Source organism: Vanessa atalanta, chromosome 22 (assembly GCF_905147765.1).
Source record: "Vanessa atalanta chromosome 22, ilVanAtal1.2, whole genome shotgun sequence".
Taxonomy (NCBI): Eukaryota; Metazoa; Arthropoda; class Insecta; order Lepidoptera; family Nymphalidae; genus Vanessa; species Vanessa atalanta.
Window position 1 is genome coordinate 7,592,002 of NC_061892.1, and position 23,765 is coordinate 7,615,766.

Below are 23,765 nucleotides of genomic sequence, written 5' to 3' on the forward strand. Positions count from 1 at the left end.
ATATTACTTTCGCGGGCGAAGGTTGTTCATTTGAACAGTTAAAACTTTTGAGCATTTGTTTTAAAGTTTAAAACCTACTATTATAACAACAGTTATTAAATTCAGTTTACATACGATAACAAAACGAAGATTTATTTGTGTTAACTTTGTGGTAGAAACAGTTTTGAGTTTATAATTAAACTTTGAACAGTAGTGAAACTTGTGAATTTGTTTTTATGTGAAAATTGGGGAGTGTTTAGAAATCTTACGAGTTTTGCGAGTGCTGGACCGGTTTATCGTAAGTACTTTAAAAGTGAAATATGTTTTCTTGAATAAATTTGTTTCATATGTATGACGTTTATAAAAAATAAGAGTTTTACTCGTTTTTTGAATATTGCATTAATAGTAATCAAAAATATAATTTGCTTGTTTAGTAATTGGTGAATATAATTATTTATATATTATGTTTTACTTATCGTATGTACGTGGGAATTAAAATTACCATATTTATAAAAAATAATAATTTAAAATATTAAATATTTATTTAAATATATTAAGTAGGATACAATTTTTCAAAATCGTGCAAACTGCATCAGTAGTTTCTCAAGTGGTTTATATTTGTGTCTTACATCATAAATAAATTTAAAATTGGCTACATACCGCTAGGTAAGTTTTAATACGAGAAACACAATTATTTTTAGTGTTGTATATACGACTTAAACAGCAACAATTATACAATATTATGTATGTATAGATCCAATATCAAATATTGGTAAACATGATAGAGTATCAAACTTTCGTGTTTATAAATTATAATTATGTAGATATGCTATTCAGTATTTAATGACGAAAAAAAAGTATGAATATAATCACTTTACATTTAAAAAAAAACACATTCTCTTTTCAAGTTTTTGCTTACTAAATTTTATTTTAATTAATTGCTCGTTTTTATGTTCCGCGTAGAACAATGTGAATAATGTTGATATAGCAATAAGTATACGTTTGCAGTATCCGTTATTACTTTTTTTTCTTTCATAATTTCAATCAATGAATTGGCATGTACGCTCTTATAACTCTGAACTGAATACATGAAGTTTAAAAACAAACAACAATATATTAAGTCGTGGATATACGTGTAATGGCTTTGTTATAGTTACATTGTTTTATTTTTTGTCTGTAATTGTTATCGAGTAAATTAAAAAATAAAAAACAACCTACATCATGTGCAGCATTTCATGTATGCCTTGTTCGCGAATACGTGATACTTTTACTTTCCCATTCGTTATTGTGTACAGATTCTATAATTATGCATGATTTTTTTTATCAACTTAGACTTGTATCGAACCTCCTTGGACCGAACTAATAGAAGGTTATTGAGTTTCTCGGTCAAAATATTCGCAATGCCAGCCTGAAATTTGGAAGTTGGCAATGCCGCGGATAGTAGATAAAGGCTTTGGTCCTGCACTTAAACCTTCTCCGGTCGAGTCGGATCGCCGTATTACTACGCCTACTTGCACACACGCACACATACACACATATTTAAAATTGACCGCTGTCAAAAATCATTCGAAAATATATAACAATAATCGAAATACAAAAACTTTAAATTTTAGATTAAAACTGTATTGTAACTGTAACAAATGTCAATACAACTGTATAAATAGTAAATATATATTCGTCTTGGTGTATTGAAGTCGCAGTAACTGACTCACGCGCTGATCATACCGAAGCATTATCGTCTATTATTTTGCCCGTGAAATAACTCACGAATGGATCGACCCAAACGGGAATTAACCGGAATTAATATCATCCTAATAAGTGTATCTATCAAAATAAATAATTCTTCTACTTCTTCAATCCAGTTGTTTATTTTAAAATGCGTTATACACGATTCTGATAAATTCGAAATTGAATCTTATCACAATCGTGATAAAAGTTGAATATTTAAAAAGATTTCGTATTCAACGGACTGTGTCGTTGCGGAACCGTGCCATTGACACGTTCAACGATCAGGCACCGTGACAAAGTCGGCCTTCAATAAATACCTCGGGCGACAAACGAGCCGCTTTTATCTCTTGAATCAAAAAAAAATATTCTTGAATATTAACTATGGTAATAATTTGTTTGGCAAACGCCTTATAAACCATTGTTGAGATTAGTTCTTGTGGCTTAGTGTATAAAAATACAACTTGCTTTAAAATAAGAGTACTTATTACATTTCGATTTGAAATTAAAATTAAATTCGATTTTTAAGACATTTTCTGCCTCGCACAACCACTCTGTGGAACCAGCTTTCGCCGGGGGTTTTTCCGAACTTATACGACTTAGGAACCTTCAAGGAAAGAAAGTACTCCTTCCTGAAAGGCCGGCAACGCACCTGCAAGCAAGGTGTTGCAGATATCCATGGGCGGTGGAAGTCACTTTCCATCAGGTGAGCCTCCTGCTCGTTTGCCACCTATAACATAAAAAAACATATATACTTATAACAGGTTTATTGACATGTGAATTATAAAATACCTATGATATTATTATTATTATTTATAATAATAATATTTAAAAGCTAATCCTGTCGTGGTCCAATATTACTTTAAAAAAAAAACCTAATTCAATTTAAAAAAAGAACAGAAAAAGTAGTCCTAACTTGTAGTTTACGGCATTTACCCCATAATATATGACACTGATAAATTTACACTAGTAGCTATAAATAACTGTACATTTCATTAGTATATTTTATTGTCATGGTTATCATTCTGTTTAATTTAATTTATTTTATAATATATTATTTTTGTCTTAAATCTGTTTATTGAAGCGTAATAGGTAGACGCCGCCTATAATAGACATGGGCGTTATAAGAAATATTAACACATTCCATACATCACCAATGCGCCACCAACCTTCGGAGCTAAGGTGTTATGTCCCTAGTGCCTGCCATCAAACCGAAACAACAATACTAAGAATTACTTTTTGGCGGTAAAATATCTGTTATGTGGATTGTAGTTACCGATATATAAATATAAATAAATATTGGACGACATCACATACACTATTACTGTGATCCCAATGTAAGTAGCTAAAGCATTTGTGTTATGGAAAATCAGAAGTATACTCGGTGGTAGGGCTTTGTGCAAGCCCGTCTGAGTAGGTACCACCCACTCATCAGATATTCTACCGCCAAACAGCAGTCCTCAATATTGTTGTGTTCCGGTTTGCAGGGTCAGTGAGCCAGTGTAACTACAGGCACAAGTAACATCTTGGTTCCCAAGGTTGGCTGACAAAAAAAACGACGGTACCACAAACGTCCAGAACTAATAAACTTTTTCTACATCGACATGGCCAGGAATCGAACCCGGAACCTCGGAGTGGCGTACGCATGAAAACCGGTGTACACAATACTCGACCACGGAGGTCGTCAAGACTTGCTCAAAGCCCAAGCAAATTACATTACACTACAATCCTAAGCAGTAGGTAGCTCTTCATAATATTATACAAAAGCAAGTAAAACCGCGGTACACGACTAGTAAAACTAGTTAGATATATTCTCATTTATGACTGGTGCATAATGTACACCAGATAAGAGCTTTTATATAATAATAGTAAACAAATGTGTCATTGCCTTTTCATTTTAATTATTTCTATTTATAACTAGCTGGGTGCGCGATTTCGTTACTCCTTATTACATCAACTATAGTAAATCCCGTCAAAATCGGTCCAGTCGTTCCAGAGATTCCGTTCCGAACAAACAGATAGACAGACGAAAATTCAAAAAAAAAATATTTTGGTATATGAACCGTATATACTTACATATGCATTTAGTAAAAAGCGGTTATTTTAATATTACAAACAGACACTCCAATTTTATTATAGGTATAGATTTAATAGTTTTTATGAAAGAGAAGTGCCTTTGCTCTTAGATTTAAGTTCAATTCAGGATATACTGACGAGTATCAGTGTATTGTATCTCTATTGACTTCTGATTTTGAATGGACGTATTAACGTTTCACTCGACAGTGCATTGTCAATGAACTATGTATATGCATTTGTGACGTTTTAAAAGCGTGATTTTCCAGGTTATAAGTATCCTTTCAACACTTGGTCATTTTTGTATTTGATTATACTTAATCTATCGTATTAATTTTATAAAGAGGAGTGCAATAAAGGATACTTTTATATTACATTACCAGCCTATAAATTTCCCACTGCTAGCCTAAGGCCTCCTCTCCCTTTGAAAAGGCTTGGAGCATATTCCACCACGCTGCTCCAATGCAGGTTGGTGGAATACACATGTTGCAGAATTTCATTTAAATTCAACACATGGAGATTTACTCACGATATTTTCCTTCACCGTCGAACACGAAATGAATTATAAACGCAAATTATGTAAAATCAATTATGTTATAAGCGTGGTGTTATTTAATAATTAATTGTGTTGTAAATGCATTTTATGGTGTATCACACTGTAGTAGCCTATATCACGAAGTTTTTTTTTATATCCAAAACTCAATTTCCATTAGAATTAGTCTAATGGAAATTGAGTGATTCTTGTCTGTCTGAATCCGCAATCATAGGTTAAGTTACACGCGGTCTAACCAGTGGAGCATTTCTCAGTTTGATTACAAATAAACATATTCATAAACAATAATTTATTTTGAGGAAGGATAAGTACGAAGTTGCATTAACTGCGTGCAAGTCGCGCAACGGGTGCCCTTATCGCTTAAACATATAAAATCCTTCTTGAGCAACTTTAGCCAAAGAATTAATTTTAATAATAAGGTAAAATGCACATTAATTATAAATGCATTTAATATGCACGTCAATACCACCATATATAATATAAATCCGTATATAATAACGTATAAAAATTAGTAATTACTGCATAAACTATATATAACACACAATGCAACTAAAACATATGAGAAAAACAGTCAGTGGCAAATAGACTTGAATCATAGCCTCAATCATTATTGATGTATCCAGACATAGTGTCGCCCTACTAAAAAACTAACGCCCAATCTTTATTATTTCGGTGTGCGTGGCAGCTACGCTTGACATTCGCCAAACGTCATCCAACTTTACTAGTGTGCGTGTTGGCCACTATATTTTTTGACGCGTTCTAGCGTGTATCTAGGCATAGAAATTATTATCAAACGCCAAAGTAAAAAAAATAAGGCCATTTTTTTTATAAATCTTACCTTATCAGCTTAAAAATGGAACAAATAAAAAGATTTACATAATCATCGAAAAAAATGGCGAAATTTAAAATATTATAAATTAATTTATTAAATTAATAAGTAGCGAAGTAGTAAAAATAACTTCAAAAGTTTAATTAATTTTATTGATTAAAAGTATATTGCCTTTAGATAATATATAAAAAGGGAAACTGTAACGATGTCATTGGCATATTGTTTGATTAAAATGCTTAAAAAATATACTAAGAACTCAATGTTTTCTTTATTCTACTCATTTATTACGTATGGTTTTCTTTTATCTCAATGACATGAAATACTTTAATAAAAAGGAGACTAAATAAAATCGTACAACAATTATTTATTCTTAATAAGACACATTATAAAAAATACTGACATTCTTAAAAAAATTGTTTCAGAAGGCATTTTTTTTTAAATTCAATATTACAACAACTTGCAAAGGCCAGCGTCGTAGTTTAATAGCTAATAGTTTATTTTGTATACAATGTTTATTGTTCATTTTATTGTTATATAACTAATACATAAAACCACGGTAAGTTACAACTAAGTGGAAGAAATATTCTTATCATATAATATATATACACATATGAGTCGACTGCGTCGTTTGTTTAATGACTAGATATAAGGTTGGAGAACCCGAGGTCCTGAGTTCAAACCGCAAGTCGGACCGATAAAAAGTTACTGGGTTTTTCTATAGACAAATTCTCAGTAGCCTGGAGGTTTGAACTCTCGTGCTTCAGATAGCAAATAAAGGTCCTGGAACTCATTCCGGTCGTGTAAGATTTGATGTCCAATTATAAATCCACTCTCATAATCCACGAGAATGAGGGAATAGTCACACTTTTGTATTATAATATGTTAGATGGTCAGTTTATCTGGAGATCGTTCTTCGGTCTGGTGGACATCATCGTATTTATATGTATGTTTATTATTCACAAAAAAATGTGTGTTTTTGAGTAAATGTCGTTTCAATGTGAGTCCTCATTTTCTTACAAACCATAAACATTCTTGCATTGTGGCTCGTCTTTACACATAGCATAGTAAATACATTACATATATATATACAGAATTAAGTTCGCCGCTTGTATCATAAAATATTAAATATTGAATTTATTTTAACATAAATCGTGACAACCTACTGTGTTAAATAAAGATTATATAAATAAAAATATTAAATATTATTGTTATTTACTACCTAAGATATTTTATTTAAACGTTTCACAAACGTGCAACAGGATTGTTCGCGGTAATAAAAAATTCATACTTTTGATAATAAATTGATTTGCACGTAACATACAACATGAAAATATTTCATTTTAAATGTTTTGACATTTATGACATTGACATTTGACATTTATTGTTCAAAATAATATATTTATAGTCCAAGACCAAATAGAACTTCATGTACATAGAAGATAAAATACTTTTTAGACTTTAAAATTAAAAAAAAAACTGATAAAGCTATATTTAATTAGTCGAACAGTAGACGTATTCTATAAAAATAAACTGGACACTAGTGTGAAATTTCAGAATATGTTGTGCGACATTGACTATAATAATTATAAAATATATACACGTATTAAAGTGGCGTATCGTTAATTGGTTATCAAAATTTCACGAGTGAGATACGATGTGAATTCTTATAGAATCGCACTGCAGTTTGAAAAAATAATACACTTCTTAATCTTGACGATGCATATTCAGTTGTCATTGATTTTTATAATAATTACCCACACTACGAAACCTGTGTATATATATTATATTGGAAATCATCTTCTGAAGCCCATAACACAGGTGTCTTAGTCTAGACTAGTTTACTAATATTTTAAAAGTGTTTTGAGTTACACGCAGTATTAAAAAGTATCAATAAATTATGTTTTAGTGTAAATATCGTATAATTTCGATGGTATACAATTTATTCTATCATTATTTGTCGTAATAGAATACAAACATTCGAGCCGATTTATATTCATACTGTGATTGGAGATCGGCATGTGGACATATCTTGTCCTACATTCAGTAAGAAGTATAGTTAGCTAACTACATACATAACATCGGAGACAGCGAAGAATATAAGATAGTTCTGTCTCAGCTAAATTGTCGAGTAACAAATAAAAAAAAAAAAACAATTAGACTTTTACAATGCACATTTGAATCGTAATTTTACCAACTATATAAAGTGAAGCTACCACCGTTTCTCACACCCGTGCAAAGCCATTATATAAAGGTACAAGAATTAAAAATGCGGTTTCTGTGTGAATTGGTAGAAAACTTTTTAGCTCTTCACTAGTAAGCCTTAAGGTATGACCAACAAGCCGAGCCGATATAGTTCAGTCAATAAAACACGTGGTTATGATACGAAGATTGCAAGTTTGAATCGTGATAAACTCTTTGTTATCACTTGATTTATATATTTTTACAATGTATGATATTTTACTAGGTTAAACACGTCTCGGGTGGAATTTATACTGCAACCGCAATATAGCAGCGTGGTGAAGTAAACTACGAACCTTCTCCATAAAATCGAAAGTACGCCTTTGTCCAGCGCTAGTACATTGTTAAGGCATCTATACTGTATATGTATTATAATGGAATAAGCTAAAGAGCTTTTGTTTTGTTTTTAACGCACTAATCTGAATTATCTACCAGTACCATTTGAAAGATTATATCTGATTTGAAAACTGTATGTTATTTGAAATCACGTTACGACCCGAGGAGACGTAGCTGTAACGTTAACGCGGATAAAAACACGCAGAGTTCCTAGTTATTGTATAAAAGCTAAAGCAGTTACCGCCAAAAACAGTAATACGGTTGTCGTGCTGTGGTTAGAGGGATGAGTGAGCCAGTGTAACAAGCACAAGAGACATAACATCTTCATTACCCTTTAGTTAGATTGGTGGCGCAGTTATGATTTAAGGGATTTATATATGTATTTACAAGTCCGTATTTGGAATTGAAAATCCAAACACACATCACCAATGGCTGTCTGTTAATGCAATTTATCGGTCTAAAATAGATATAATTTCGCTGATTGATACAAAATGAATTTATCCTAGAGGTGACATTACGTGTTATAATTTCCAGCCAGTGTGTGGAAGGTTACTCAAGTAAAGGAAAATTACTTACGGCTCTATTATAATTTACTATGCAAATTTTTTATATATTTATCGTAGACTGTATAAATTATGGACCATTGTTGATATCGTCAATGTAATGTCTGTAACACTGGCTCACTCATCCTTAAAACCGAAACATAACAGTGAGTGATGAATAGGTAATAAATTTTATTAATTCTTTATTATAATTAATATTTATTACATAATACACACGAAATTCTCCTTTAAAGTTTGTAATGTATAAAAAAATATTTTTCTATTATAATTTTTACTTTCGTTTTGATTGAATTTCGAACGAAACGATTGCTTTCAAATATTTGTTACAAAATGCAGTTGAAAGTGCTTATTTAGTTACGAGACGATAGCGAACGTCAATTGCGATGTAATCTGTATAAGGAATAACAGAATCCGTCTCTTGCAAAATTAAAAAAAAAGGAAGCAAAAATGACTATACCACATCTCCACTAATATTATTTAGATCCATATCGATTCAAAAACGCTTCATTGTGATTTACTTGAATAAATTGTTTTTGATTTGACTTGATTATTAATGTGAAAGTAACTCCTTGTCTGTCTGTTGCTCTTTCAGTGCCACGAGCAAATTTGATAAAATTTAGTAGGTATGGAGCAAGTTTGAACTCCAATTAAGAACATATGTTACCATTTTAAGCCTTACAAATGAACAAGCGAAGCTGCGACAACTTGTTGTATATATATATTTATGTCTAAGTTTATTGTCCATAATAACAAACTCCGTCGCAGAGTGATACATTAATGTATAAATAAAGGAAACAGCATTAAAAATAAGTAATGTTCTCTTACATTAATTATGATATCTAAGCTTCTCAATCTATTATTTCAAATAAGGTTCTTGCTATAAAGCAATTATTTAAAAAGCCAGACTGCTGAGAAAATACCGTCACGTCTCAAAAGATGAATATATTTTTTCTTCAATTCAATATTAAGAATAAATCGTACCTATGACATTAAAATTATTGATTAATCAAACATATTCGTTTTTAACGATATCACATATTTTAAACATGGCGCAATGGTTAGAACTTGCGTCCGAAACGAAAATTATCGGTCAAATCTAGCAAGCACGTCTACCTTTTTATTTGCTTAATATGAGATTGTTATTCGTGTCGTGCTTTGCGATGAATGAAAATAACGTTAGTGAGTGTCCAATCACTAGAGCATCTTTGTAAAATAACTAAACCTTCTCAAAAGGGTACCCAGCCTTAGCAAAACTGTGAGGACATTACAGGCCAATCATACGTAACATAAACCTTACCTTTGATATCTATCTGTGCATAGAATAATAAGCGATGGAAATTAATAAACGCACAGCTGTCAGTTAAATTTATTTTTTCTGTTTTATCTGTGGACAAAAGCGAAAACACGCTTACGTCGTCCGGTATTGTAGTCCAGTGTTCTGTAGAGAAAGTGCAACCAGTGTCAAATTAACGCTATTACATATAGCATATATGAGTTACTTAAAAAACCAACTTAAACTTGAAGTATTAAGATTTGTTTTCGTATGATGTTTATTTCGATATTCATATTTTTATGTCTAAACGAATATGATACGTTGGATTAACGTCAATTATTGCAAATTACACTTTAAGTCTTGCATGTTAAGATGTAAAATTATTTTACTTAAAAATAGGAACTTATTAATTCGCGCTTGTAATCTGGCGTTGATGAAGACATAATTATTTAGTAACGTCTGTTTCCTAAAATAATAGGCTTTAGCTAGTCTTGACTATTAAAAATTTTATATTTTAATAATTGTATATACAAATAATTACATTCTTAAATTGACGTCTGTCAATGTAAGAATATCGTCTGTTTATCTATGTCGCATATGAATATCAATAAAAAAAAATTTAGTCAAGATTAAAAAAAATATTAACATAAGATGCACCAAAGGCACGGACAACAAGTCTATGGAGCTACAAATATAAAAAAAAAAAAATTAAAATATATGTACAGGTAGGTATATATTACAGCACAGAATACATTTTCTGTTAATAAAATGTTTACTAGTGGTAAAGTGGTGGTTGTTAGGTAACCACATACCAATATTAAAATTATTCAGACGTTGAATTTTCTCGTTTATCTTCTCTAAAAAAAGACCTTTTTTTAAACCGATACAAAAACTATTAATTTTGTATAATCTCCGTTTTCAATCTTATTTATTACTTGTTACATTGAACACAAAAACTTTAAAAAAAAACATAGGAAGTGCATTCAATGTAACGCTTGTCATGCGATGTTGATTAAGTCAAGGTGCAAAGAAACAAAGAGCAGACATTCTTATGACAAAGAAATAAGTCTTTATTCTTATTTTTCGTGATAACAGATGAAAAAATTACACATTTTGATGTACAAGACTTGTAAGTAATATGAAAAAAAAAAAATACCCTAAAGAGCGCACGCACGCATGCACGCACCCACTCACACACCCACTCACACACCCATCCACACAAACAAACAAACATACATACGCTTATATTAATATTATACGAGGCGTATCATTATATTCAAGAATAGGAAAACAATAGACATAAAAGGAATAAACATTTCTTTGAAAAGTTTATTCAATTTATATATTATATTCAATTATTATTATTATTAAAACATTTATATGATACAAATAAGTTATTTCATAATCAAACAAACACATGAAAATTAAAAAAATTAGGAAAACTGTACGTAATAAAACATTAAACAATAAACCGGGGAATCCCAGATAGAAAAAGGAAGTTATTAAAAAAAATGTCACGATTGATCGAGACTATAAATAAGGAAAATCGAAATAAGCCGACTAGTCATTCACTTTGCATATTATAAACAATGTCATATTTTATAAAAAGGTTCTACAATTCAGGGGGTCAATTCTAATAACGAAATATAATTTCATTGCAATCGAATCGAAACGTAATAGTTGCCCTTTACCCGTTTTCATATTTTACTAGCACAACGATCCAGTTGCGGTTCCGTCGAAGTTGGATCGAAATATAAGCGCTAATATATCGTAACTGTTATAAACTAGTAGAATTGTCCCCCAATTACGATTCAGTTGAGAATTATTTTAGTAAACATTAATCGAACTTGGATCGAATTGGTTTCGAAAACGTATCGTAATCGTTATAACTTACTAACCTTTGCCACCAATAGTCCTTTGAGATTCATGGAGTTATTCTGTAAGAACAAACTCACATTAACACCGACATTTACCATTTAAATGATACACGTAACTTGACTTACAAGTTACAACATTTTCCAAGTGACATTCAAAGTTAGTTCAGAGTTCTTACAAAATAGCATTACTATTATGGATTAGTAAATAGACCACTACTTTGTATTGCTGTTCAACACAAACGGACACAACTAAGTCAACAGACATCAGAAATTTCTCGTGATACCATTATTGACGTGTTATTGATAATATAAAAAATCGTTTATATTTATTAGTCGGCTAATGTATGAGCAGCTTACTATGGTGGTCCATTTTCTCGCGTATATTTTTGTTGACATTAAAAAAAGAACTCTATTTGTATATAGTATAGAGTTTAAAATCATTTCGTGTTGGTGTTTGTTCATTAGGTTCATTTCACACTAATGAATTTGCACACCCGTCACCCTCCTACATTCAAAACTGCTACCTTCGCAACTCCGTTCTTAGTATATCATAAAAAAAAACATTGACGTTGATAAAGTATTCATTGAGTAAGGCAAGGTTATCAATACCTGTCACTATATAGGCGTGTCATGAAAATACCTTTGAATCGTTATAATAATAATTCAATTGAATCATATGCGGAAACAAGAGCGGATTTAACTCAATAATTATTTAACTGTCAATTTTTGATCTAATATAATTAATTTTTGATATGTATTAATTTCAATGAAACATATTTATATTACCATAACTAGATGAATAATAAAGAGATCTGACAAGACAAGCTAACTACACAGTACAATACACAAATATTTGTACCATTAATCTCAACTCTAAACTCTCGAAAAAGGTCCGTCTCTGGCCCAACGGTTTTACGTGTTTGGAGGTACAGAACATACTAGCATATTACTGAATCCAGGTTTATAAACAGTTTTCAACTACGTTTTTTATTAACCCGACCATAGTCTATAGTTTTAAGATATAAAAGTACCATTTTCAAACGAACCTAGCAATCTAAAGAGGTCATAGACCTCTTGTCTTGTGCCAGCTTGCACCCAATGCAGGTCTATTGATTCTATTGAATGGTCTGTACCTACTTTTAATAGTGTGTGAATATAAGTAAAGTTTGCCCAATAAAATCATATATTGCATATCAAAATAAAATATGTAAATTGTGTACGAATGTACCTAATAACCAAACGAAAATTGCCTATTACAATTATGATTATTGAGGTCATTTATTAAGTATGCAATGTTTTAATTATTTAATGAAATTCTAACTGGTTTAAAGAGGTTATAAGTTGAGACCCCACTTTCCGAGTAACCAATCCGGACAAGGAGAAGGCGTCGGAAGTCAATTCAAGCGGATTATTAAATGAAACACGTCTCAGAATTTTTTTAAAGCACTCCCACATCCTCACAATATTTGTTATCTATCCCTCTCTTTCAATTTTATAAAATTCACACGAAAGAAAAGGACGCAAGCTAAGCAGTAACCAGTTTGGGTTCTGACCTTGAAATACTTGTTAAAAATTCGTGACGTCATAACGAAGTGTGTGGAGCCTTTGAACTACATTAATAAAACCCAAGGTTTTGCGCGTATTTCAAAACAAGATTTTTGTAGTTGTATCAGATCATTGACTTCTACACGTAGTCTAATTGATAATTCCATAGATTTTTATTTCAATTTTAATGTATTTTGATACAGGGTATAGAAGTATTTTTAACGAATAGCTGAAGTTTATTCGATAAAATGCTCAAATAAAGATTAAGAAATTTTACAATATCTATATTATTCGAAAAAAAAAAAAAAATATATATATATATATAATATTAATTGATACATCATAATAGTAAGCTTTATAATATGTTATTATCCTTGCAAATTAAAGGGTCTACAAAGGTCATTAAGAAACCTCTTTTGCAGTAAACAATACAAACTCGCCTGACAATAAATAATCATAATAATACAGGTTCGGATTTAGAACAACGTTTTTTTTTCGCTGGAAAAACGCATGACGCGTTTTCCCCACATGATGTGTATGTGGGACTCGCCAGCGCTGAAGGCGCCGGAATACCCATTAAGAAATCAGCGGTACCCACTTCGTCTTTACGGGGGGGCATCACGGAATCGCTTGCGCATGCTACCGTGACGCCCCGACGGTTGGCCCAACATGGGCCTCCAAGCTAGAGGAGTTCGCAGGGTACAGAGAACCCCGCTACTCCCGGCGACGCTTACAGCGGGGGGAGAAGGTGCGCACAGCGCTGATGCCTTCTCCTCTGTGAGGCACTCTCCTCACGCGCCCGGTCCGCAGGCTATTTCTGCGACATTACTTTTAGAACAACCCTGGGGCAACAACTAACTCTTATTTTTCAAATAATTTGAACAATATCTTTAGGTTGGGTTATTTAATAATTTATTGTAGGACAAACTCAATAAAATGATTCAACAAATATAATTAATACTATTATACATACATATATTATCTATATTAAAATTATTAACTCATCGGAATTATGTTATTTTTAAGAATCTCAATTATATGTGGGTGGCCCCTCTTGATGAATCGCCGCCCCTCTCCTAAATCCGTCTCAGTAACATAATTATGATATTGTATACAAAATTATAATATTCATACAAAACTTGCGTTTATCGACTAGGAAATACAAATATTCCCACGCTCAAATAAAACAATACAATCAGTGAAGCAGACTCACAATTAATTAACTTATATTCTGAACTGTCATGCCATGGAATTTTAAACATGATCTTATCTTTTGTGTTACATAAAAAGCTAAAAATGTAATGTTTATACAAAACCTCATATTAAAACCTGCAGAGTATTTATTTGCAAATCAAACGAAATCTATGTCTTTAAAAACCTCTGGTCGCTCAGTGATCTAAATAATCCCTAACCCATTTCTATTGAAATAAAACGTATTATACTTTGAATGACATTCACAGATAAAATTAAGGAATTTTAATTTAAAAAAAAAAAAGTAATGTAAAGCCTTTCACGAGATGAATTATAAACACAAATTAAGCTAATGAAAATTCAGTGGTTATTGGATTTGAACCAACCATTGAGACATCTCGGCTCATTGAAATATTTATAATAATAATATATAAAAAAAAACAAGACGAGACACGACGGATGTGATAAAGTTTTATTTTTTAAATTATTAATTATTATAACTTGTGATGTATTACGTACTTCTATGTGGAGTACTACCGTGACGGCCAAATTCTACTTTAATTTATAAGTACTGAAAAACAATTCCCGTTCACCTTCTGTTGCAAGGAATTCACGCACAGCTCAACATATATATAACTAGAAGTACGACCTTCTGAATATGTTATAATTATACATACTTAAAATAAATTTGTAATAAAATATCGATTTTAAAATTTAATAACCAACCTTAATACTTAACTCAAAAGTTTACTAAAATCAAAACTGAAATCCGCTTTGATTTTAGTACCTTAATAATGTTCAACTCATATTCGTACGATAGTAACGAACTTACATCTAAACATTCGTTACCCGTAAGGCGATTCCCACGCAATTTCTTAAGACAAAGCTTGTAACAATTAGCCCACATCATAAGAAATTTACAAGTCACGCGATGTAACGTGTCGAAGTACCAAAATGCCATTATGTATAAGGTTTAACGGATTACAGGTTTAAATTATAGAGTAGAAAGTTATCAAATTGAAATTTAAAATTATTCATTTCCAAGCTGCTAAATAAAAGCAAATTCCTTGACAAAAGTCGTAATCGTTATAATGAAATAAAGAGTTAGATATAACTAAAAAAGTCTTATTTGCTAAACTATCTTTTAAGAAAAAACGATCGGTATTAAAATATCACTGCTTAAGATCTTGCTAATACTCTTAAAACACATTCCGAACCAACAAAGACACGTTTTGTCTGTCAATTTAATCCAGCTGCTTTTTCCGACTTCGACCGGCAGAAATAAGAATTTTATTTACTTCCCGATCTCAATGCCACCTAACGGGTTCAATTTAAACCTACCCACTCGAATACAAGCAAAAAATGTCATCGAAATCGGTCCAAGCTCTCCTAACCTTTAGTAATTAAGTTACACATACAGATCGAGAGTTTTTTGAATGTCCTGTACCCTGGATTAAAAAGGCCCTACTTAAAACCCATCATAACAATGTTAAGTTTGGTATATTAAATTTTTTATAACAACAAATAATCATTTATAAACTTTTACTTAGTGTTATTTAAACTGATCAAGAATTCTGATAAGGAATAGCGTTCACGTCAAACCTTACCTCCTTACGACCGCGCCCTAGATTCAACCCTCATAAATTATACATTTAAGAAACATTTCTTTAACAAAGGCTGACACGTCCTAGTTTACTTCGACACGAACATTTTCTATAATAATTAACAAAATATATGTATGTAATTTAAACTATATGAAGAAAACGAGAACTAATAAACGGTGAACCCCACACAACCGCTTAGATGCTCCGATCTAAGTTTTATACTCCGAGCAAGTAAAAGAGTACTAGAGTAAAAACTCAATACCATTTTCCCTTTTGGGACGTTACTCAGTTTTAGGGATTTGTAGCCCACTAACAAATTATCATTATACAATTTAAATGCCTATTTATGTTTGTTAGATAAGATTACAATTATTTGGTTAAATAAAAGTTTACATCAACGTTTAAACTATGATATATTTTTCATAAGTCAATTCCAATTGTCACACGCATTGAATTTGAAGCTCTAATTTTAATTAAAATACAGTCCCCGTAATTTCTCTTTTGTTCTAAATCAGCTCAATGATATTACAACACTTTCTTAGTTGATTGCATACCTTGGCAATGAGATGATCGCCTCCAGGTTGTTTCAAATAACGGCAATATTGTTATTATATGAAAACAACAGTTGTAAAAAATGAAATTTTAAAAAAAGAACCCGCTGCGTTTCTTTCGTCTGTTCTTCTCAGGACCGAGGTGTTAATTTCCGAACCGGTGGTAGATTTTTGACTATCAATAAACAAATGTAACACTTCTATTTTAATGATTTTTAACTTTGAAATGTATTTTATTTCAATAATCTCTACAATAATGCATTGCTCTTTTAAATAATTAGATTTTAAATTATGTTGGTATTCACTATTATTGTTAACGAGTCCTGTGTAAATCCAGGTGTCTTTATCTAAAAATATTAAATATTGCCGTTAATGTTTCCACAACTGTTATTTAAAATTACATTAAATTGCTTTAGTAACGAATTTACTTATTAAAAATAATATACAAAACACCGATAAAATCTCAACAAGCCTTTCTGGAACCCATACTTAGTAGCCATTGAATTCACCTACTTGCTCGTTCAGGTCAATTTGATAGCACCTATCAAATTATTGAATTACATTTCATATTACATATACTTGCGAATATTGAAATTGATACGACAATTATAAGTAGGTTAAAATCGACTTGAAAGATTTTATTACAATACTGACTTTGCTAAATACAATTGAATCTATGTATTCAGTTAATATTAAACGTTGTACACACACAATAATTAAAATATATCACAATATTTTATAGAAAATAACTTGTTTTATAGTAGACCGTTGATTCCTTCTGGTGGGGCAACAATGCCCCTAAGGTAAAGCCAACAGTGGTAACATAATAAAAATAAAACAATTACTTATTTATTTAATTATTAGTGACATATATAAAGGTTTGATCTCATTTATTTTCCTAAAGAATGTAACAATTCCCGTATATAAGGAACTAGTGGTCGCCTGCGACTTCGCTCGCGTTTTAGGGGTGGTCGTCAGGTTTTAAACATAATAAAGTATCCCTTCTCCGTCCTTGGTCTTCAAACTTCGTACAAATTCAGTGCTGTGGTTTGGCCGTGAAAGAGCAACAGACAGACAAGAGTTACTTTCGCATTTATAATATTTATATAGATTGCATTTACTAAAGCTTAACTTATTGAGTGCACGTAAAATCACAAGCAACCGAATAAGAACAGGAAGAGATATTTTTTGTTCTATATTATAATTATTTAATTAATTTTTAAAAAGTAATAGCAACAATTAAAGTAAAAATAAAAATCATCATACATTAGCTATTGCCAAACCATTTTCTCAATTCAACGCTGTACAACCTTTATTCGCCAGCTACACCTTTGCTTCTGGAAGCAAGTCTGGGTGTAGAATCAGTTCATAAATACCAAAACAATGCATTGTTATCTAACTAAATCTTTTTAATTTAAACTCTATAGAATAAGAAATCCTGGTGCAGCTTGCAAGATTGATATAAACAAACATTGAAAGTTAAATAAAGTAAAGTAAAAGTAAAGTAACTGCCCGTTAATGTCCCACTTCTGGCCTAAGGCCATATCTCACTTTTGAGGAAAAAATTTGGAGCGTCACCACGCTGCTCCAATGCTGATTGATACACATGTGACAAAATGCTATTCAAATAGGACTCATGTAGGTTTCCTCACGATATTTCCCTTCACAACCCAAAATAATCATCTAAGAGGCACGCGTTCTAATCTATTCGCCATCGTGACTCTAGATACATAAAACTTTGTAAATGTTATAATAGTAACTTCTATGTCGTATACAGGTTAATAAATTGCCTAAAGCTGACACACGACGTGGCCTTGTTCTAATTGTAGCCGGATGTGGTTATTAGGAAGTAATAAGGATATCCAAACATTTAAAACCGGTTACTCAATGTGATTGAAAGTAATTATTATTAGTATCAAATTCTTCGACGATTAAATTTTTAGTCTCGACTAGTAAAATTCCCATTAAAGGGCTAAAGTTACAGCTCCACCTTAAGTTGATATTCCCAAAAAAATCTTAGTGCGTATCGTGAAAGGAGTTATCAATTTCAATAAGTCTTCGAAGATCTCCTGTTGATTCAGTCAATTGTATTTCACATATGTACATTACTAGTTGTCGCCATTACCGTCTTTACCATAGGGCACCTTGGGCACGTGCCCAGGGCCCCCATCCTGAGAGGGCCCCGAAGAACCAACAATTTACCAAATTAAACCAAATAATATCTAGCAAAAGGGGCCCAAATTCATGGGTGCCCAAGGGCCTCAGCATAGCTTGAGACGGCTCTGGTTGTCGCATATGGCTTTGTTCGCGTTTTAGAGTTTAGTCGTCAGGTTCCTTGGGGCTCAAGTTTGCTTCATACCCAATTTCAACTATACCCTACGACGCTAATACCCCACCAAACTTGGGAACTAAGAAGTTACGTCCCCTTGTACATACTCTGCAAATTCATACTTCAAACCGGTGCACAAAATACAAATTTCTGTTTAGCGGTGTATGTGATGTTTGAGAAATAAACTAATTAAGATGATGATGTACTGCGTAGGAGATATTAATAATGGTGTACAACGGGTTCCCACGCAATTTTGCACTGTTATGCCATAAATTTATCATAGATTGATAATAATCATACGGCTTGAAGGTATTTGTATGAAGTGTTGGTAGAAGTTCACGGAGACTATAACAATTTCTACCTGGCTATCGGAATACAATGTTTTTTTTTTAATCAAACAGTACACAATCAATTTCGTAAATAACAAATATTACTTTTTTACCTTATATTTACTCTGTAGGGCTTTGTGTAAGCCCGTCTGGATAGGTACCACTCATTATATATTCTACCGCAAAGCATCAATACTCAGAATTGTTGTGTTCCAGCTTAAAGGAGTGGACAGTGTAACTACAGGCACAGGAGACATAATATCTTAGTTCCCAAGGTTGGTGACGCATTGGTATGAAGAACGATTAATATTTCTTACAGTACCAGTATGGGCAGTGTTTATCACTTACCATTTGGGTCGTTTGCCTATCTATATTAAAAAAAATTTAAAAAAAAAAAACATTTCCAATACCAGTTCCCAATGATTGAATAACACATATAACAAAGTACTAGACGAAGATTTTACGAATGACATAATTAATTAATTAAAGAACGACTTAAAAGATAGAAATGACAATTCAATCAGGATATATATCTATTTATCTTTATCTAACAATTTAATTTGGCAAGAGATATGCAATATAAATTGTAACAGGCACACTGTATCTATCAAGGATTACATTTATTTTACAAACTAAACGTTATCTAGACCTTGTCTCGCAAGGTTAGTATCAAGTCGACCTCACCAATAATGGTCGTTATAAAAATGGGGACACTTAACGAAACTGTACGTTTTAATACTAATTAATGAGTAATTATACCTGTATATAGGGGACCAGATTAGGCAGTGTAGGCAGACCAAACATTTAAGGAGGCGTTAATGAGATTTAAAAAAATATATATTTAAAAATATTAATAGTCTATGCTGTTGTTAAAGAGTTACTCCTTCAGTTGCCTAGCTATCATAGGACAAGGCGTTGCGGTGCACCAATCCTCCTATGCTGTGGCTCCCTAGGGGCAACATATTAAAAATATAACATTGAATTTTTAAACTATTCTGATATTTATTGATGTTTAATAAATTTGCTACATCTATATATAACAAATTCCTTTATCTTTTTGTATATTTATTTCTTTAATTACACATATTATATATGTACAGTCAGAGTAAGAAAACCTTCGTCAGTTTTCAAATTCATTCCTTTATCAAGTCGTAAACTCTTAGTACATTTTGAAACTAAAGCATTAAATAGAAAACTGCACATAAAATTAAACTAACACAGTATGATAACTAGGTTTAAAATAGTGTACATTGCGACGCAATATGTCATACTCAATCGGTAAAGCAGATTATCGCCCATACTAAGCACACGAAAATAGACCTTAAGGTGACGAACCTTTTCTTACCAAGACTGTACATATATTATCAATTTTAACATAATTAAATGCTATAGTATAAATGGTCAGACTCCTTAACTAATATATAATTGATATAAAGAACGTATTTTGAAAAATTCAGACGAGTATGACTCATACAATAACAGTATAAAAAACTTAAGAATTCCTCGCTATAGTTGGAGCATGTTCGCAATCCATGAGAAGGTTCTCGAAACTTTTAAAGTCGCAAAACCAAGACCTAACGTCAATCTCATTAAATAGATTAATCCAATTTTAGAAGGAGAGATAAACATTACATAATCATTATTAAAATGTTCTAGCAATTTTGCTTTTTTATGTACTAAAATAGTTATTAGTCATACATATATGTTACAACACAAGTCCACTTAAACACTTATGTATATCAACTGTAATTGTACTTCCAAAATTCACAAGAGTTTTCACGAATCGACGATGAATACGATAGATTATTTAATCAACCAATGATGTTATTTTAATTCTCCTCTATCTAGCTCCTCCATAATTGGAACAGGCCATACTAACTCACCATTCGCACCTTATACCTATTCCAATGGAAGTGTGTAAAAAGATAAACAAACCTTAGATACCCGTATTTCATGCGATTTGCTAATAACTCAGCTATATTGTGCACTACTAAGAGCTCATGATTATTTTTTTTTTTTTAATCAACACTATTACACTTCCAAAGTTTCAATAACATTGTCAAAACGTATTTTTTTCGCAAATCCATATATTAATCAAGCTCTCGACCAATGATATCGCGTCAATTTTGCTGTCAAATGTTGTTTATTTCGCTTTTTTCCTGTTATGGTTGGAATGAAGTATATATTTACGTTCAAATGAAACTTAAACCTCTTTTTACAAGTTGATTTTATTTCTCTTATGTCTCAGTAGTCTACGGTCTAGCACATAAGGCTACATATTTCGAAGTCCTCGATTCCAGCTTAACAGTAGTTGGATGTGGTTCCATGAGAATGATGTTATTGAAATCTGTCAGAAATACTTTATAATTACAATTAAGAAAAAAAATTAATAGATTACAATCTCATGCTTGTTTGATTTATTAGGTAACGATAATATTTTTTATTATAAATACATTTAAAATAAATAGTCATTGTTAGTATTCGGCACTTACGAAGTGTGAAATTGGTGTCACCTTCGTTATTTGTTATCACAACTATGACAAAAAGTTTATATATAATAGGATCAATAGCTTGTATCGCAGAAGACATTGATTTAAATAAACAATATACAACAATTCCGGGTCAATGATTAAGTCGCTTTTACTCTATGACGCTCTATGCAAACTTACATTCCATTATGACCTTCTTTCATTCCATTAATGTATGTGATGTTGTCCAATAAAAAAAGAAAAAAGAAATATGAATGTCATCGTTCTTTTTTTAATTTAGGTTATGATGCTGACTGGAGATAAAACACATTAAACATGAATACGAATACAGATAAAATAAACACCCAACGCAAAGGAAAACACGCGCTGAACATACCTTCAACTATAGTATATTGTAACATTAACTAAATTGAGTAATATGATTAGTTGGATGTGACATCTAGTGCGTTATCTGCGCTGATGTTGATTACCGCAAATTTGATTCTCGCTTACAACGATTATTTTTGTCATATACATCGTAGTAAAACTATATCAAGCGTGTCGTATTGTTGCACTGGAAACACTGGAAAAAGTTGTAGGTACATTCTAGCAAGATTTCTATTATACAAATCTGTTACGATACTTATTATTTATATAAAAACTAGAAACAAGGTAAATTTATTCTTGAAATCGTTTCGCAATTATCACTCACAACCCCCAATTCGGGTGACCAACAACCATCTCACATAACTTAATAACGTCATAACGTCAATTTTATCGTTAATATCGGCTCCCGTAATCAATGTGTCGTGATCGGTCACTCAAAATTATCACACCGTATAAATCTATAAAATTGTTACTCATGAAGTGTAAATAAATAAAATACAATTGTGCATGTTCATGTTTAACAATACACAAATAATTGTATATTGTTTATAGAAACTATGTATGTCTTCTTTATGTTAGTAATAGATTTAGATAATAAGTCCCGTTTTTATATAAATACATCTGAAGTGGTCATCACCGAACATAAACATTAGCGCGGTAAGAAACATTTGCAATTCTTTACATCGCCAAACCGGCTCACTCAACCTTCAAACCAGAATACAACTAAGGATTGCGATAGAATATGCGGAAATTGGGTGGTACTTACCCCAACGAACAAAACCCTGTCACCAAGTAAATGTCCAAAATCAAGCCAATATATTAAACAACCCGCCTCGTCCTCAGGAATAATATAGCTTTCTATTAGTGAAAACATTTTTAGAATTGGACCATAAGTACCAAAACTTACTCCATGCATACAAAAAAAAAAAACAAAATTAATCTTTTTACCATATATATATATATATTAGATATATCAGACTTTTTGGAGAGTCATTTTGTTTCATCCTAACTTGATTGATAAGTTTTCACAACCTACTCCATACAAAGCCGCATAATCATATCTTTGATAGCTTATACTGCAAGAGTTTAATATTATTTAAGATTTGTCCTTAACAGTAATGTAATAAGAGTTTTAAAAAATCGTAATCAATTTGAAAATAATCTATCACATACTAATTATATCGAATGAAGTATAATAAACGTTGCATCATTGGTTACACCAATTAAAAAATATTACATAAACAACGTAGGTACTTAAAAACATTAATTATCGTAAAAACACGAGTGAACAACGAAATTATGAAACTGGTTTAAAATATATTGCATGAAATATGTTAAATAAAAAATTAATCCATCATTATACATAACAAACCTTCGTATATTCGCAACTTTACTAATGCCTGCAAGGTCAGCATACATTTAGTTCACACCCTTTCACTTCTACCATGACCTCACTTCCGTAAACGTAATTCACGGCGATTCCGTTACTCAATTAAATTAACGGCCATACCATACGTTATCACTCTGTGTCATAATAACTTTATAAGTAGTTGTCGCCTGCATAGCTAGCTCGCGTTTGAGTAATTGGTCGTCAGATGGTAGGTATAAATAGTCTATATCCTTCCTTGGAGTACAAGCTTGCTTCATAGCAAATATAATCAAATACGATTCAATGTTTTGGTCGTGAAAGACCAACAGACAAACAGATAGAGAGACAGACTTACTTTCGCATTTATAATATTAGTATAGTCTAGTCTAGTCTATTAGTACTAATGAAGCAACTTACTATATATGTATATAACCATCACATTAACTAAATAAATAACACAATGTTATCACCTCTCACACCGAAGATTCAATTAAAATAAGAACGTACTGCACTCTTGCGTAACAACCTTAAAAGTACGACGCAAAA

General features: G+C 31.6%; 1 protein-coding gene across 2 annotated transcripts in view; it reads left to right on the plus strand.

Moving 5' to 3' along the window:
• LOC125072836 (putative ferric-chelate reductase 1 homolog) overlaps nucleotides 1-23,765 on the plus strand; it is a 40,888-nt gene continuing 17,123 nt past the window's right edge. For both annotated transcript variants that reach the window (XM_047683553.1, XM_047683554.1), the window contains exon 1: nucleotides 1-277. The gene's annotated coding sequence lies outside the window, so the exon portion shown is untranslated. The remainder of the gene's footprint in view (nucleotides 278-23,765) is intronic.